General features: G+C 33.0%; 2 pseudogenes; both read right to left on the bottom strand.

Moving 5' to 3' along the window:
• Positions 1-3,791: 3,791 nt before the first annotated feature.
• Positions 3,792-3,929, bottom strand: LOC145256598 (U2 spliceosomal RNA; annotated as a pseudogene).
• Positions 3,930-4,357: 428 nt separating this feature from the next.
• Positions 4,358-4,499, bottom strand: LOC145256673 (U2 spliceosomal RNA; annotated as a pseudogene).
• Positions 4,500-10,289: the final 5,790 nt, after the last annotated feature.

Here is a 10,289-nt window from a genome sequence, read left to right as displayed (position 1 = left end):
CATGTACGATCGTTTCGGAAACGATATCTTTTTATCCATTCGATATTTACAAACAAAACCAAATAAAACAATAAAATATTAAATGAATAAATAGATATCGTCTCCGAAACGATCGTACATGTAAACATGATTTTGTAATATTTCCTCATGTTAAAACTTGATTGATAATTTTACAATTATTAATCTCTTAACCTTTCAATTTATATAGCTCTAGGCAATTACATCTTTTGGGCTTACCATAATTTCAATACTCAGAAAACCTTTAAATATATTTTACTGGGGCTTTGCTCATTTAGACCCTGTCTATCATACTCTAATATATATATATATATATATATATATATATATATATATATATATATATATATATGGAGAGAGAGAGAGAGAGAAGGAGAGAGATAGGGGGAGAAAATGGGGTAGATTGATAGAAATATTTGCTATAACTACAAATGATGCCATCTTTTGATGTTATATTTAAGTAACATTTATTGACTGAGCAATGAACAATAAAATATTGTCTATTCAATATCTTGCATCATTTCACCTTGACAATTGCTAATTCGCGCATGCGCCTAGCAAAATGGTGGCCATTTTGCAAGATGTCCGTCTGAAATCCTTTAATTCTGCTTTAAAACGTAAACGTTTGTTCTGCTTTGCGAACCAAGAGAGGGACAGTTGAAGTACGGTAGTAAAAATGATCAGTTAACTGTTTCTGGAAAAAAAACATGAAGAAAGAAATGAAAAATTCTCCCATTTATGTGTCTTCAAGCAGAATCAAATATAATCTAGAAATGTCCGTCGAAACGCGTCGATTTATTCGGCTTTGTCAGTGCAAAGACAGTAAAAGCGTTCGCACTGAACAAGTTCATTATTTTTACGAGCTGAAACCAGAAAGAATTACGAGACATGAATTTCTATACAAACATGAATATTCTTTTATTAGTGGTTGGCAATAGATAAAAAAAAAAAGGTTTCACCTATCTTGTAAACATTTTTTTTTATTTTGTTAGTAAACATCAAACAGAAAACTTATGACATTTGGTCTAACACTTTTCATAATAGGGGATCACAGCCTATCAAAGCCCATAGGCCACTCAAGCATAAGTGCTACCGTGTGTCGGATAGACTGTTAAACAACACCTTGATTATCTGTAATAGCGGAAGTTGGGTAGGGTTTTATTATTTATGTGGACGGCTCAACAAAACTTTATTAAAATTAGATTTGAAAACGGCCATTTTTTATTTAGCTGGGAAGCAATTTCGGTTAGTTTAAGGCACTAAGTAAGGAGCAAGGGAAATTATTGACAGTTATTGTATATACACGATTATATTTTTCGAATGTTTTGCAGCTGGTGACCATAACTTGCAGCTCAGTTAAACACTGTCTATGAATATAACGAAACAATACAGTCTCGCAAAATCCCTTGCGGGAGAAAAGGGGAAGTAGAGAGAAAAAAAATCCTCGCTCACAATTTCTTTAGACGGCTTTGTACCATGGCCCAGGTATGGTAACAGCACTCAATATATAGATGTTTTTGGCTCTTGCATACGTAAGATAATTGCACCGGAAGTTCGATACTTTCCAGAGCCGTAGACTAATTCAACAATTCTTCGGCAGAATTCTTTACATAAAATAGAATTAGCTTAGAAAACCTCAAGTACAAGATAAAATTTATCAACTCCGAATTTTAAAGACCAAAGTCAAGTTAATATCGGTCAACTTCAAATTAAAACGATCAAGTCTAAATTAAAATTGTCTAACGTAATATATTAAAGATCAAGTCAGCTTAATACTAATCAGCTTCAAATTAAAACAATCAAGTCCAAATTAAAATTGTATCACTCTGAATTTTAAAAAGCAAATTCAAGATAATATCGATCAACTCCAAATTATAATTATCAAGTCCAAATTAAAATTGTCTAACTTCGAATTTTAAGGATCAAGTTAGCTTAAGTATTGATCAACTTAAATTAAAAGGATAAATCCAAATGAAAATTGTCTAACTCTACATTTTAAAGATCAAATTAGGCTAATATTGATAACTTTGAAGTTCAAGTTTAAATCAATATTTTCTAACCTCAAATTTTAAAGGCCAATTCAGGTTAATATTGATGAACTCCAAATTAAAACGATCAAGTCTTAATAAAAAATTGTCTAGCTCCAAATTTTAAAGACCCTCAAATTAATATTGATCAACTTCAAATTACAACGATCAAATCCAAATTTAAATTATATAATCTCAAATTTTAATGGCCAATTCAGGTTAATATTGATGAACTCAAAATTAAAACGATCAAGTCTTAATAAAAATTGTCTAGCTCCAAATTTTATAAGATCAAATCAGTTTTATATTGATAAGCTTCAAACTATCAATTTCGAATTTTTATAATTAAATTCGGGTTTGTATTGGTGAACTTCAAATTAAAATGACCAATTTAAAAAAAAATGACCAACTTGTAATTTTAAAGACAAAAATTAAGTTAATATTTATCAATATGCAATTAAACCGACCCAGTCCAAATTAACATTTGTTCCTGGATATGACCTAAAACTATATCCGATTTTGAGGCCCCACCTTGCGGGCCTTAGGGAGTGTGGAGCCACCCTTTAATTGCACTTGCTCCCAGGTCCAATCTGACCCGGACTAGTAGTACTTGTTAGGGTCCCAACTATGGGTAAAATAGAATCTGACTTAATATATATATATATATATATATATATATATATATATATATATATATATATATATATACTCCATTAAAAATCGTTCCTCAAAATAACTAGATTCGGCATTAAATAACCTGAAAAAGGTTGATATGCTGTAAAACAAAAACAACCAACCAACAACTAAATTAACATTGACCATACCCGAATTTTAAAGGCTTACGTTTGGTTTATATTGATCCACTCTAATTTTTCATTTTTATATTCATGTCCTATTAATCCGAACATTCTATTCTTGGCATTTTTTTTCGATATTTTTATAGTTAGAATTCACTCTTGGTTGACAACGGGTACTTACGTGAGAGATCTCGTATTAGCTCCAGTAAAAGTGATTTTTTTTTAGAACGAACTGGATTCGAACTGTGGACATTTAGGTTGTCAATTCTTATCATTAATCACTTAACCACCGTCATCAGCGAATGTCAAATTAAAACTATTAAGTTTCAAAAACTGATCAATTACGAATTATAAAACCTTAAGTTAAATAAATATGGTAAAATTAAAATAAAAGAAATAAGCTAAATAAATATTCAGCAATTCTAAATTAAAAAGATGTAATAATTTATTTTCTTTATAAAATACTATTAAAATTTAATTTGATAGTTAAAGGGTATTTTTATGGGTGAACAATTTACCACATCGAATTAGTAATACGAATATAAAACTCACGTGCAGCCATTTGCTGACTGTCTTGTATTTTAAAATAAGTTTATAACAAATAAGGGCAAGCATTAAATTTCCAACGTCAATATCATTTCTGGAATATAACAATAAACATAACAAGGCCGAAAGCCATTAGTCGGGTGCTCTCGTGTAATGAATGAATGCGTGAATGTAGGATTGACATGAAATTCTTAAAGATAAACTAAAATGACCGAAAAATGGGCTGAAATGATTTAAATAAAAAATAAAAAGTAAATGACTTAGAATGACTTTAATGAACTTAAGGATGAATTGAATGACCTTAAGAATGACTTGAATGCTTGAAAAATAAATGGTATCCTTCCAAAACAACTTGAATGATGTGGAGAATGACTTGAATGGCTTTGAGACTGACTGGTTGTAAAGTAGGTGATCATTTTACATTAAATTAATACAGAAAAGTGACCCCCCACTTTATATCACAAAGTTACAAACATAAGTACAGCATGTTGTAAGAACAAATACTACACTTTGATCTTGGCCAAAAGGCCAAGAAAAGGGTATTTATTTGCTCCCCCACCGAGCAAAGTAGGCACAAGGCCGATTTTTAATGTGAGGAGTGAAGGGAAAATGGGGACCAACTCCCCGGGGAATAGGGGAGTTTGATAGTGACAATTGACATGAAGGGTTGCCCCTACATTGACCAAGGTCTTATATGTGGAGTTGCCCCACATATGGTCTTTGCATGCAGTATCTGCTGGAACAGATACTACACTTTGATCTTGTCCAAAAGGCCAAGGAAAGGGTATTTATTTGCTCCCCCACCGAGCAAAGTAGGCACAAGGCCGATTTTTAATGTGAGGAGTGAAGGGGAAATGAGGACCAGATATTTATTTGCTCCCCATCGAGCAAATTAGGCACAATGCCGATTTTTAATGTGAGGACTGAAGGGGAAATGGGGACCAACTCCCCGGGGAGTAGGGGAGCTGGATAGTGACAATTAGTATGAAGTGTTGCCCCTACATTGACCAAGGTCTTATATGTGGGGCTGCCCCCACATATGGTTTTTGCTTGCAGTATCTGCCAGAACAGATGCTACACTTTGGTCTTGGCCAAAAGGCCAAGAAAAGCTTAAAAAGCTAAGAACAGCATCTATTAACAACAGACCTTTGATCTTAACCAAAAAGGCCAAGCACAAAAGTATTACGGACAGACCGACCGACGGACCGACCGACCAATGGAGTGACTTATAGAGTCGCTTGCAAGCGACTAAAAATGCCGTTAATTAAAAGAACGTGATAAGAAAATAGGGGGGACCAGTCTATATATTTAAACCGTAGTACCTTTAACGTATCTACATACGTCCGTCACGGTTTCCAGATTATAACTTATTCGATCGGGAGATCCTATTCATTAAAACGGATGAGAGAAGGCGATAACATACTGCGAACATTAAATTAGTATATAGAGAAGCTAATTTACAGCTCATATTATGTTATGTCTTTCTATTTATTTTTTAATAAATAGGATTTCCCGATCACTGAAGATGCAATGTGAAAAAATATGATGTCGCTTTTGGGTTGTACGTGAAACTAAAATATAGTTTCATGGTCTTCTAGCTAGGATCAAAGAGTAGTATCTGTTCTGTCTAAATATGGTATATATAGGGCATAATCATATTGACACACTGGTTCCCGTCAGATCACCGAAGTTAAGCAACGTTAAGCCTGGTCATTACTTAAATGGGCGACCAATTTGGAAATTCCAGGCGCTGTATGTCGAAGGATGTCAACACCTCCCTGCAAGAATTGCAAAAACCTAGCGTCGTTATCTCCCCTGACAGGGAATATACATGCGACTGGGGACCGCTTGTGAATTTCATACTCCCATGAAACTTCCTCCTTCGGGGGAAGCTGGTTAAACCCGAATAGGGTTAGTGCTGACGCAGTTACAGTTAGTTAAATATGGTATAATGATATCGTGAGGTTTCCGTTCGCGTCGAGCGGCAATACAATGGAAATATGTCATAGACTCCTATAATGAATATTGGAGATAAACGGTAATAACCAGATATATTCTGAAACTACATCAACCAAATAGTTAGATAAATGTTTTTACAGTTTTAACAAAATGGCCGCCATAACATCACAGGGTCTCCATTCACGCTGCTCAGCAGCAATATATTACACGTGAAAGATACCGCTAGTAATTATTAATAAAATTAGTGTAATTTAAATTTATCCAATCCAAACAAAAACAAAATCAAGTTCAAATAAAATTTAATGAACTGCAAATTAAAAATGTGAACGCCAAATTAAAAATCAACCCAAAACATGAACTCTACAGAAAGGAGAGTACATCAATATTGAAACACCCAAATTCAAATTAATTGATAAAAACTCAATTTAGAATTCAAATTCAAATAGATAAAATTAAAGATAAACTCCGAATTAGATACGCTTACTTCACCATCATAAGCGGCTCTGATGTTTAACAGCGTTGACAACCATGGTTCTTTAATGCGGGCAACTATCCGTAGCCTTTAAAATAATCTCAAACATATAAGCTGCAATTTAAAATGAGACATTTCAATAGAATTACATTAAAGAACACAGGAGATACAATAAACAATGCAATCAAACATAGATGACACAATTAAACAATGCAATAAACCATGGATAATACAATTAAATAATACTTGGATTATACAATGAAATATTACAATAAAACATGGATGATACAATTATAAATGCAATAAAAGATAAATTATTTAATAATACAATAAAATCTACTAGTAAGTAATACAATAAAACAAACATTGATGATACAATCTCTAGACAAGGCATAAAGCCACTTGATGTAAGGAGCTAAAACGAAAAAATATATATTATTTTAGGATAATAAAACTAGATGGAATAGATTCTGACCCAGAAAACAGCAATTCTTCCCCTTTGTCAGAAATATCTTTGATAGAATATGAGGACTAAAGGACAAATAAAGGGAAGCTAGAGTTATTAAATAATACAATAAACCATAGATGATACTATTAAATAATACAACGAAACATGGATGACACAAGTAAACAATACAATGAAACATGGATGACACAATTAAACAATATAATAAAGCATGGATGATACAGTTAAATCATAGCAATAAAACATGGATGATACAATTAAAAATGAAATAAAACATGGATGATGCAGATTAATCATAGCCATAAAACATGGATGATACAATTAAATAATACAGTGAAACATGGATGACACAATTAAACAATACAATGAAACTTGGATGACACACTTAAACAATATAATAAAGCATAGATGATACAGTTAAATCATAGCAATAAAACATGGATGATACAATTAAAAAATGAAATAAAACATGGATGAGACAGAATAATCATAGCCATAAAACATGGATGATACAATTAAATAATACAATAAAATATGGATGATACAGTTTAATCATAGCAATAAGACCATGGCTTTCTAATGCGGGCGACTATCAATAGCCTGGAACAGCTCAACTGTTCACAATAATCCCGTCTAATCGATCAAGTGCTTGGTCAGCCTTGCTTTTTCAATCCTGGCATTCTATCCGTCAATACCAGATGTTCTCTGTCTCTTTGAAGGTGAATATGTCCTAAGATAGTTATTTGTCTTTACATGATAATTTCCATTAAGAGTCCTTTACTGCATGCAGATCTAGTCCATATTTCCTCGTTAGAAATGTAATCTTTTCAAACGACCCCTAACATTTTTTTCACAAACAAAATATCTGCGCTATTAATGTGCTTCCGCATTTGGGGGCTGATAGTCAAGCTTTCAGAACCATATAATGAAAGACCAAACACATGCCTTAAGAATGCGCTGTCTAGTCTTGAGTGTGATGGTATTGGAGCATAATATTGAGCTAAGTTTGTTTACTTTGCTTGTTTACTCTGAGCGATACGTGAACCACCAGGATCGTCCTTTAGATGTAATCCATGATCCAAAGGGAACTGAATATATTCACATGAAAAACTGACGTGACTCAAACGGTTAAATCACGCGTATGTAAACCTTCTTTGCCAGATATCACCATACTAAAAGTCTTCTTTGCATTCAGGTTCAAACCTAATTTTTCACTCTCATTAATTACTTTTTTTTTTACATAGGCATCACCACTTATCAAAGCAAAGAAGCCACTCGAGGATAAGGGTTAAAGAATGTACAGTAGAAATTGGACAATATAGTAATTGTTAATAATGCAAATTCGGTAAATTTGTTAACTTTATATGAAACGGTTAATCAAAAACTTGTTTACGTTAGACTTGAACACAACTATATCATAGTCAGCTGGAAAGCAGGAAAACGGAAGATAATTCCACAGGCGTGCAGTTCTAAGAAAGAAGCTTTGTTCATGTAATCTAGATTTAGGTTTAGGCACAGATGAAGAGTGTGGGGAGGGATTAGTGATAGTGTTTTCTGCTAGACGGGTGTTTCTTGTGAAAGTCTGGCAAGGGGGCATAGATTGGAGCTCAGCCGAGCACTTACCATGAAAATAACGATAAAGCAGAAGCAAACTCGCAACATCTCTTCTGTGTGAAAGAGGTTGCAGGGAAGAGAAAAGGACATCCCCTACCTGGCTACGAAGTCTGTTTTAAACTCTATCAAGGCAGGATAAGTCCTTTCTAGCAGCTCCTGCCCAGATGAGGCAACAGTACTCCATCCTTGGACGTACCTAGCTCTTATATAGATAGAGAATTACATCAGCAGTGAGATATCTACTGGATCGATAGAAGGATCCCACCATTTTTCCAACGGCCTTGGCAACGGATTCAATGTATGTGTTCCATTTAAGTTTTTAGAGATCTTCTTTGGATGTTGCAAAAGGGTCGCTATCATCGATATCCGTGGGTGAACTCCAATTAAGTAATTTATGTTTACTTCAAATTTAAAAAAATAGTATCAACTAAAAAAAAAATCTATTTAAATTTAAAAAAAAGAATATAGTTCTTATTATTCGGATTACAACGTTTCAGCCGGTGTAACTTCACACATTATTCAGGTACACTTTCTCCAAACCGGGAATCTATTGTTCAATCTCGGGGAAGTGAATCTTTGTTTATACATCAAGAACAGAGCGATCTTGTTGAGTCAGACATTACCCTGTAAGAAATATCGATTCGTATTCTATTCTTAGTCATTATTATGCAAGTAGAACATGTCAGTCTTCATAACACTGAGACTGAAACTTGTTTTGGAATGTGTAGCAAAATTATGTTTTCATAATAACTCTTATTGAGACTATATCTATATTTATATGAAAGTAATAAAATATAAACTTTCATATACATTTCACATACATTTTGTATAGACCCACGCATTATATATATATATATATATATATGTGTGTGTGTGTGTGTGTGTGTGTGTGTGTGTGTATATATATATATATATATATATATATATATATATTCTGTTTAACTGACTACAATATGGTTGCGTTTCTTGGCCTTCGGGACAAGATCAAAGTGTAGTATCTGTTCTTCAGATGCTGCACTTCTATTTCTTGTTCTCTTTCGGTGGAGGAGAAATCCTTCACGACTGAGACAATTTTTATTTTTGTACCTTTTCTCCACGTTAAAAAACGACCCTGGTGTCTAACTCAGTTTCGTGGGGAGGCATAGTAAATAGGTACAATATGGCTGCGTTTAAGTCCAATGAGAAAAGTCTTTATTGAGCAACCCTCCTAAATAATCCATTTCTATCCTATTTTCACATCTATCTACCAATATGCTGATATATATATATATATATATATATATATATATATATATATATATATATATATATATATCCGAAACAGCTTCATGGTAAGAAGCTGGTGATCCCCGTTTTCTATATATAAAATTTTAGTTAATGTTTTTTTCTTTTCATCCTTATGTAGTTAAATTCGGTTTTAAAATTGAAGACTTTTGCGAAATCGGCTTATGCAAATGCTAAGTCTATTTCTATTTAACAATTTTAGTAAAGGCTACTGTTTTTCTTTTTTTTCTTCTTCTTTATATAAATGAATTCTCTTTGGTCATTATTCATAAACATTTTAAAAGTCGGATTATGTAGGTGCTAAGTCTGCGATAGGTCGGAGTATATATATTTTTTCCATCCGGGAATTTAAACTGCATTCTTTATTTTTATTTTTGCATTTTTTTTTATTCAAAGCTTCTTAAGACTATATATATACATGTGTGTGTGTGTGTGTGTGTGTGTGTGTGTGTGTGTGTGTATAAGAGGGAAAGTTAGTTTGCTTGAAGCATAGATAGTAAAAAAGATATGGCTCCCTTATAATCTTCCCCATTGTGCATGGTTAAATATATATATATATATATATATAAATGCAACGTTGTCTCTGTGTATGAGTTCGTTCCTTATAGATTTCGAAACGGCTGAAAGGATTTTCTTTAAAATGTACAGAATTTTAGTGCATAAGTCTGGGAGTGATCTTAGTAAAGTTTTGTCTCAGAACGCCATTAATAATTACCGATTATCGATAATCGAAAACGTTTTTTTAGTTGTCGATAATCGGTAAAGCCATTTTTCATGTTGTCGCTCTGCAACAATGATAGAGAAACGGGCCCGAAAATTCCACTGTGTGTAAATTGACAGCGTATTTTTTTCGTTTTTTTTTTTCTATTTTGCATGACGTGATCTGTAGGTTCAAACTACGCATGTAAATTTCTTAGTTTTATTTTTCATTACCTGCAAAGAATTTTATATGACTATAAAACCTATGTGCTTATATATATATATATGTGTGTGTGTGTGTGTGTCTGTGTGTGTATGTGTGTCTGTGTGTATCTGTGTCTGTGTCTGTGTCCGTGTGTGTGTGGCGATACGCCAGAGACATTAACATGGATGGATTATTTTTTAAT

The sequence above is a fragment of the Euprymna scolopes genome, chromosome 32 (genome assembly GCF_053919585.1).
Source record: "Euprymna scolopes isolate OS-2025 chromosome 32, ASM5391958v1, whole genome shotgun sequence".
NCBI lineage: Eukaryota > Metazoa > Mollusca > Cephalopoda > Sepiida > Sepiolidae > Euprymna > Euprymna scolopes.
Note: the sequence above shows the minus strand (reverse complement) of the source record. Positions and strands in the feature narration are given on the sequence as shown.